Source organism: Hibiscus syriacus, unplaced genomic scaffold (assembly GCF_006381635.1).
Source record: "Hibiscus syriacus cultivar Baekdansim isolate YM2019G1 unplaced genomic scaffold, ASM638163v2 tig00110831_pilon, whole genome shotgun sequence".
NCBI classification, from domain to species: domain Eukaryota; kingdom Viridiplantae; phylum Streptophyta; class Magnoliopsida; order Malvales; family Malvaceae; genus Hibiscus; species Hibiscus syriacus.
Window position 1 is genome coordinate 6364416 of NW_024062882.1, and position 10258 is coordinate 6374673.

Below are 10258 nucleotides of genomic sequence, written 5' to 3' on the forward strand. Positions count from 1 at the left end.
CATCGGAAATAACAATATGCATACCAAGTGCATTCAGATCAGAATATATATACTAGTGTACACTCCGGTACACCATAATATATCAGAATCAGAACAGATAATCACTCCACCTCATGGCATGCCAATTGTACCTTTGACTCTCAATATAGCATACATTGGGCTTTTAGTTCATTTCTTAACCATTTGATAAACATCATATCAGAGTCGAAAATATATTTAATTCACATTCTTAAAATGTGACATGGACAGTTCATGTCCAAAAACTTTCATAAAACTTATTAAAGAAATTATGGATATAATTTCATAATCAAAACATAATTCATATCTTTGAAATAAACAAGGTGAGGTTGACTTATCGCAAGTCGTCCTCGATCAAAATAATTAAATAAATAAATTGCAATCACCTTTGCCTCACTTAAGAACTTGTATACGATAATACTAGTCACAAGCTTTGTCCTTTCCTTTCAGATTGTTCGGATTGTTAGTTTTATTGTAATCTGACAATACCAAATTATAACACAGAATGTTTAAACTGCATATTAGTATCGTTCTAACATAAGCTCATTTTTTACATTTGAGAATCTATAAAATAAAATCGATAACTAAATCGATGTCAACCTAACTCATAACTCCATTATAACTTCAAATTTCTCAAAACACTTATTCAATTCCACAAATAATTATTCCCAACATGATCTTCAACTTTTACCAATTATAAAATCAAACCACATATTTTAAATTCTTTCCAGAATTAAACTCAACTTTTCCTTTAATTTCATAATAGCTCTTCACTATTATGACCATTTCCCATTAAATATATAAAATTTCCAGCAACTAAAATAAAAGTTCAAATCAATACTTCAACCTTACAACTTGATAACTTGAAATTCAATCCCAACTTAATACTTAAACTCCAAAAATCAGCAAACTTTCCAAAATTTCCAGAATTATTCTAACTCACTCAAATGGTACTTTTACATTTAAAAATTACTCTTCATCTTCTAATCCATTTCAACTTAAATTCTAAAGTTTCCATATTCAGACAACTTGCACTACCTTTAAAGAATCAATAATCTATATTGATACACTCACTGAAATTTAATTACGTTTCTTCCGTTAAAAACTAGACTCGAATACGAATCTATCCATATAAATAACTCTTTCTAATTCAATCTGTACAATTTATGGTGAATTTTCAAAGTTGACTGACAGAATCTGTTTTATGCAGAATCTGCTGCTCGCTTTTCTGACCTTTCCTCGGTTAAAAATTCATAAATTTTTTATACACCTTGAAATTGATCCCCGTTTATTTTAAACAAAACTAGATTGATATAAGAACATAATAGATAAAAATAACCTCCAAATAATTTTTATAGAATTTCTAGTGAATTTTCAAACTCACTTCCAAATTCAAAATCTAAACTATTTTCATTAATTTGCATCCTTTGGTTCTTCATCAATTCTTACAACACTTCTAATATCAAGAATCAATCTTTAATCATAAAAACCACACTTCCCCTTCATCCACATAAATCACCCACTACCACCATTCAAACATGAAACCAAGAATTAATTACACCATCTTATAGAGAAATTAGTGTAGGTGAATTTCTTATTTCACGTTTTAGTCCCAAAACTCACTAAATTTGGTCAAAATAGAAGAAAATAAATTTTCTTACTTGGCTATGGGTTTCAGCAACCTGCTGGAGGAGAGAATAGAAGTTCACGAGCATTCTAAAAAAATCTCCTACTTTAACCCTTAAAAAAATCAATTATAACTATTTTTTTTATCATTTTAGGCCAAAAGACTAACTTATCATTAATGAATTCCCAAAATTACACCCATGCCAGTCCATGACATCATCCCTTACCTCATCAAATTTAGAAAATATCTTAATTCTAATTTTTCATATTTGTCCTTGTAATTTTTGAAATTTGCAATTTAATCACCTAATTCCAAAATTTTGACTTAGCATGGAAAATCGACCTTAATTCCATTGATCCATGTTAAATTTCACTTTTCTAAAATATATAAATAATATTTCCAACCTTTATCTAGCATCATTCAAATTTTTGTGAAATTTTGATTCGATTTGATTATCCGATTTAATACCGAACTTTACCACTTTATAGCCTTTAACACAAATCTCGTACTGAAAATATGATTCCCACTAAAATCCTTGTTTTCGGAAAAACTGTTCATTTACGGGCTAAAATATATAACTTTTAAAAATTAAAAATTTTAGTCCCTACACTTTTTAAAGTTTATACTTTAGCCACTAAACTTTTAAAACATACATTTTAGTCACTGGTCAAATTTTTTGGGGTATTACAATTCCTCCCCCCTTAAATAAAATTCGTCTTCGAATTTTTCATATGTATTTACATACCTGAATTAAATAGATGAGGAAACTTTTTCTTCATCTCTTCTTCTCGTTCCCAAGTTGATTCCTCAACTTTATGGTTTCGCCAAAGTACTTTTGCTAATGGAATCATCTTATTTCTTAGTTCTTTGACTTCATGTGCTAAAATCTTTACTGGCTCCTCTTCGTATGATAAATCTGGCTGAATCTCAATTTCCTCCCGTGTAACTACATGTGAAAGATCTGATCGATATCTTCGAAGCATTGATACATGAAATACATTATGAATCTCGTCCATCTCTGAAGGTAACGCCAACTAATAAGCTACTGGTCCAACTCTCTTTACAATCTCATATGGCCCGATAAATCTTGGACTCAATTTCCCTTTTCGTCCAAATCTTAGAATCTTTTTCCAAGGTGACACCTTAAGAAATACCTTATCACCCACTTGATATTCAATCTATTTTCTTTTTAAATCAACATAAGATTTCTGTCTATCAACTGCTATCTTGAGATTATCTTGGATTACTTTCACTTTGTCTTCCATCTCCTTAATTAGATCTGGACCAATTACATATCGATCTTTTAATTCGTACCAATTCAGTGGTGTTCGACATTTCTTCCATACAGTGCTTCAAAAGGAGCCATTTTGATACTTGATTGATAATGTTATTATAAGCAAACTCTGCTAAAGGCAAATACTTTTCCCACGATCCTTTAAAATCAATAACACACGCCCTTAGCATATCTTCAAGTATCTGAATAGTTCTTTCAGATTGACCATCTGTCTGAGGATGATAAGATGTGCTGAAATTTAGTCTGGTTCCCAATGCCTCATGCAAAGACTTCCAAAATCTCGAAGTTTATCTCGGATCTCTATCGAAAACTGTCGAAATGGGTACTCCATGAAGTCGTACTATTTCTCTGATATATAACTCCACATACTTGTTCATAGAATAATCTTCTCGAACTGGGATAAAGTGTGTTGTCTTTGTCAATCTATCCACTATCACCCAGATCGAATCTTTCTTACTAGGTGTCAAAGGTAAACCTGTCACAAAATCCATGGTAACTCGTTCCCATTTCCATCGAGGAATTGAGATAGGTTGCAACAACCCCGAAGGTACTTGATGTTCTACTTTTACCTGCTGACAGGTTAGACATTTAGAAACAAACTCAGTGATAGCTCTTTTCATACCTGCCCACCAATACCGACTCTTTAAATCTTGATACATTTTGTTTCCTCCTAGATGCATAGTCAAAGGACTATAATGAGCTTCAGAAAGAAGATCTTTCTTCAGTTCTTCATCATCGGTATGTAAATTCGATTCCGATAATACAAACATCCATCAGACTTAATTTCAAAATACGTCATTTCTCCTTTCTTTGCTTGCTTCATTCTATCTAAACACTTATTATCTTTATTCTGAAGATCTTTGATAAGATCCAATAGGGCAGGTCTCAATCTCAATTCTACAATCAATGCATCATCATCTTCCATTGATAGTCGTGCATCTAACGCTCTCATAGCAGCAAAGGTTTTTCGGCTAAGTGCGTCAGCTACCACATTAGCCTTCCCAGGATGATAATCAATAATCACATCATAGTCTTTGAGAAGCCCAATCCATCTTCTTTGTCTTAGATTTAACTCTTTCTGAGTGAGCAAATATTTTAAACTCTTATGATCTGTATAAATATAGCATCGCTCACCATATAAATAGTGGCGCCATATTTTTATAGCAAACACTACAGCTGCTAGCTCCAAATCATGTGTCAGATAATTCCGTTCGTGCGTCTTTAACTGCCTTGAAGCATAGGCTACCACTTTACCTTCTTGCATTAAAACACATCCCAAACCATTATGGGATGCATCACTGTAGATTACATAATCTTTTCCTGACTCTGGTTGTACTAATACCGGTGCCTCAATCAGAATCTTTTTAAGCTTCTCAAAACTTTCTTGACACTTTTTATTCCAGAAGAATGATACATCCTTTTGAAGTAGTTTGGTAAGTGGAGATGCAATTATTGAAAAATTCTTCACAAATCTCCGTTAATATCCAACTAACCCCAAGAAACTTCAGACTTTAGAAACATTTTTTAGAGGTTTCCACTCTACTACCGCTTGTACTTTCTTAGGATCTACTCTAATTCCTTCTTCTGAAATCACGTGACCTAGAAAGACGGCCTCTGACAGCCAAAATTCATATTTTGATAATTTAGCATATAACTTTTTATCTCGTAATGTCTGAAGTACGATACGGAGATGTGTGTCGTGCTCTTTCATAGTCTTAGAATACACCAAAATATCATCAATGAACACAACCATAAATTGATCCAAATAGGACTGAAAGACTCGATTCATCAAATCCATAAATGTTGTTGGAGCATTGGTTAGTCCAAACGGCATCACAACAAACTCATAATGACCATATCGAGTTCTGAAAGCCGTCTTTGGAAAATCTTCCTCTTTTATCTTTAGCTGATGATACGCTGATCGAAGATCAATTTTCGAAAATACTGAAGCACCCTTGAGCTGATCAAACAGATCATCGATCCTCGGAAGAGGGTATTTATTCTTCACCGTCACCTTATTCAGTTTACGATAATCTATACATAATCACATCGAGCCATCTTTCTTTTTATCAAAAAGTAGTGGTGCACCCCAAGGAGATACACTCGGTCCAATAAAACCTCGATTAATAGCTCTTGTAATTGCGCCTTTAGTTCTCTGAGTTCCGTTGGAGCCATCCTATATGGAGCCATTGAAATAAGAGATGTACCCGGGAAAACTTCAATTTTAAACTCCACTTCTTGATCAGGAGGTAATCCGGGTAAATTATCAGGAAATACATCTGAAAATTCTCGAACTGTCGGAATATTCTCTAATCGAATTTCAAATGTCCGGGTATCGAGCACATTTGCTAAGAAAGATGTGCAACCTTTTTTTATTATTTTCATTGTCGTAAAGGCTGATATTACATTAGGCAAAGACCCCGCTTTTTCTCCAATTACTATTATCTTGGTACCCTCTACATCCTTTATAAATAATCGCTTCATGCGACAATCTACCCAACCATAATGCCGAGATAACCAATCCATGCCCAATATAATCTCAAACTCATCAAACGGTAACTCCAAAAGATTTGCAGGGAATATAACCCCTTGAATCTTTAGCGGACAATTTATGCTAATCCTTGTGACTCTAGCACTATGACCCAGTGGATTTATAGCTATCATATCACTATTGATGGGTTCTAATGGAATATTCTTATTTTTAACTAATTCTGAACTAACATAAGAACGCGTAAAATTCGGATCAATCAAAACAAATACAGGCTCATCATAAAGATAGAAAGTATCTGCTATGATCTCTGGGTCGTCACGATCATCATTAGTCTTGATGTTATAAATTCTCACTGGAGAACGAATGTCGACTTGGAGGCTGTCTCAGAATATCCCCTCTCTCTACCTCTGCCTCTACCGCCTCTCTGAGATACTGCTACAGACCTTTCTGTCTGCACTGATATCTCCCCAATTAAAGGGCAATCTCTGATAAAGTTATTGGTATCTCCACAACGGAAACAAGCTCCAGTCTTCATTCTACAAACTCCAGGGTGATTTTTACCGCAATACTGACATGGAAATATCTGATCCTGTGATCGAGCTGATCTACTGGCTCCTGAAACTGTCATATGAGTCTGTCGGCCTTTTTCTTTTGCCTCAAATCCTTTACGACTAGAAGCACCACTTTCAGTTTTATTTTGATATCGATAACCGGAACCTCGACCTCTTTTAGACTGAAAAGATGATGATGCTCCAGATCTTTTAGAATGTCGTCTCTGCTCTATCAGAAGATTCTCATTTTGTGCCATTTCCAAATCTTTTGCTTTGTTCACTACTTCTTGAAAAGTGGTCAAGTTCGCAGCCAACAGAAGTTCCTTGAGTCTGGGACGAAGACCTCGAATAAATTTCTGACATATGTCTCTTTCAGTGGGAATCATCTCTAAGGCATATCGAGCAAGTTTATTAAACTCACATTCATACTCGTACACCGATTTACCACCCTGAATTAGATTAAAGAAATCATGCTTAATCTGAGTAATAAACTGCTCTCCAATATGTTTCTTCTGAAATGCTTCTAAGAAAAACCACCATATGATCTGATCTGGAGGAACACGTGTCGTCACGTTCGTCCACCATATATAAGCCTGACCTCGTAATAATGAAACTACTCCATCCAATCTTTCATCATCGGAACAGTGAAGACTGTCCAACATTATTTTCACATCATTCAACCACATATCTACTTCTACTGGGCCTTCGTTTGCTTCGCTTTTAAACTTTACAGCTCCTAAACTTTTTAATTCTTTCAGAACCGATATTCTCGAAACTGGAGGAAGAGGTGGAGGCGGAGGAAGAGGAAGAGGAGGTGTTACTGCCGGCTGATAACGAGCCAGTATAGCCTCTAGAGCTTGTAAGAAAGTTCCCTGATCTGGAGCGGGTACTCCTTGATGTACATGCTCTCCCTGACGTTGAGGTACACGCTTTACTTCGTTACTACTCCCACTACCAGTTCCCTCGGGAACCTCTTGTTCGGTGGCCTGTCTTATGCCTTCTGAACCCGACATCTAAACAAAAGCACAAATTTACATTAGTAAGGAGCAGCATCATAAATAAAATCATCATACCATACCATATTAGTAATTTCGACATCCTAGTGGCATGTGTATATTTTCGACATATTATAGGCTCAGTTTAGACCGAGAATCGGCTAAATCTGTAGTTGTGATACCAATAAATGTAACACCCTTAACCCGTATATGTCTCGATATACGAGTTAAAGATGTCACATCAAACTGAAAATATTTACTGAACTGAAATTTCCGTAAAAATTTGTTTCTTTGAAAATACTCTTGTTCTATCTTTAAAAATCTATTTTAAAGTATATTTCATATTATAATTTATTTCTTTATTACAGGAAAATAAATTCATTATTTATTCAGTAATTTTACTAAACCATGTTTTTTCGTAAAACCTTTTAAAAACATAATAATGTATGTCTTAAAATAAATACGATAATTAGAAACTATTGACATAATTATTTAAAATAAACTAAACTAAGTAAAATAAACTAAAATAGTTCTAGTTTACTATTACAATTTATTTAAAATAAATACGATAATTAGAAACTATTGACATAATTATACATGCCACTATAAGTCAAAAGAAACATCATAGATGTCTTACTGATACTGATGATATGTATGTCTTTCCAAAAGATGCTCCGATAGCTCCTTACTGATCGTACTTATCCTTACTAGAACCTACGCATGAAAATCATCACGCGCTAAGTATAACTTAGTGAGGCAGTAATACTAAAGGTGAGAATAATTAAATAAAATATCAAAATATATAAAATCATTAAAATAAAACAGACTGAAATTCTTCAGAACATTTAAACCAGATATCTCATGTTGAACTTTATAATAAACCTGAAAATAATCATCTGATAATTTTCACAAGATCATAAATAATCAGATCAGACATAATAATCAGTTCATAATTCTTTGTAGTCAGACACTTTTCAGAACTTTCTTATTTCATTTTTATAGCCCAAAGTATATTTTAAGAGAATATAAGGTACGTGAGTCAGACGAGTATGCAATACAGATCTCAGATCATTAGAGTCGGAACAGATAAGCACACACACTGCTATCACATCGGAAATAACAATATGCACACCAAGTGCATTCAGATCAGAATATATACTAGTGTACACTCCGGTACACCACAGTATATCATAAACAGAACAGATAATCACTCCACCTCATGGCATGCCAATTGTACATTTGACTCTCAATATAACATACATTGGGCTTTTAGTTCATTTCTTAACCATTTGATAAACATCATATCAGAGTCGAAAATATATTTAATTCACATTCTTAAAATGTGACATGGACAGTTCATGTCCAAAAACTTTCATAAAACTTATTAAAGAAATTATGGATATAACATAATTTCATAATCAAAACGTAATTCATATCTTTGAAATAAACAAGGTGAGACTGACTTATCGCAAGTCGTCCTCAATCAAACTAATTAAATAAATAAATTGCACTCACCTTTGCCTCACTTAAGAACTTGTATACAATAATACTAGTCACAAGCTTTGTCATTTCCTTTCAGTTTGTTCGGATTGCTATTTTTATTGTAATCTGACAATACCAAATTATAACACAAAATGTTTAAACTACATATTAGTGTCGTTCTAACATAAACTCATTTTTTACATTTGAGAATCTATAAAATAAAATCGATAACTAAATCGATATCAACCTAACTCATAACTCCATTATAACTTCAAATTTCTCAAAACACTTAGGGTGCGTTTGGTTCACGGAATGTAAGATTACCAGTGGGAATGTAAGATTACCAGTGGGAATGTAAGATTACCAGGGAATAGGATTACTGGGAATGTTTTATTTTGTGTTTGGTTGGTTTAGCAGGAATGTAAGATTACCGAGTTTGGTTAAAAGAATAAAAGATTATTGGAATGTATATTTGACCAAATTGTCCTTATTATATATTTGTATAATATTACAAATTGTAAAATATTTATATATTTTCTTTAAAAAATTAAATTATAATATTTATATAATTTTTTTACAAAATTAAAAATATAAAAAAGGTTTAATGAAAGGGTAAAAAAAATTTAACCCCTGAACTTCATATAAAATTTTAATTATAGATTTTTTTGTAAATCTAAAATAATTTAAGGATAAATTTGTAATTTAACCTTCGTAGAATTTTTATTATTCAATGATAGAAGAATGATATTTTTGAAAAAAAAATAAAAATTTAAGGGCATTTTAGTCCAAAATGCCGGTAATGTTACAATACCTAAGGGAAGGGAGGTAATGACATTTCCCGGTAATATACCTCAAAAAATCTACTATTGGTAATAAAACATTACCGAGAATGAGATTCCCGGCCAACCAAACATGGGAATGTGGGATTCCCATCCCATGGGAATCGTACAATCCTTGAACCAAACACCCCCTTATTCAATTCCACAAATAATTATTCCCAACATGATCTTCAACTTTTACCAATTATAAAATCAAACCACATATTTTAAATTCTTTCCAGAATTAAACTCAACTTTTCCTTTAATTTCATAATAGCTCTTCACTATTATGACCATTTCCCATTAAATATAAAATTTATAGCAACTAAAATAAAAGTTCAAATCAATACTTCAACCTTACAACTTGATAACTTGAAATTCAATCCCAACTTAATACTTAAACTCCAAAAATCAGCAAACTTTTCAAAATTTCCAGAATTATTCTAACTCACCCAAATGGTAGTTTTACATTTAAAAATTACTCTTCATCGTCTAATCCATTTCAACTTAAATTCTAAAGTTTCCATATTCATACAACTTGCACTACCTTTAAAGAATCAATATTATGTATTAATACACTCACTTAAATTTAATTCCGTTTCTTCCGTTGAAAACTAGACTCGAATACGAATCTATATATATAAATAACTCTTTCTAATTCAATTATGTACAATTTATGGTGAATTTTCAAAGTTGACTGACAGAATCTGTTTTATGAAGAATCTGCTGTCCATTTTTCTGACCTTTCCTCGGTTAAAAATTCATATCTTTTTTTTATACACCTTGAAATTGATCCCCATTTGTTTTAAACAAAACTAGATTGATATAAGAACATAATATATAAAAATAACCTCCAAATAATTTTTATAGAATTTCTAGTGAATTTTCAAACTCACTTCCAAATTCAAAATCTAAACTGTTTTCATTAATTTGCATCCTTAGGTTCTTCATCAATTCTTACAACACTTCTAATATCAAGAAT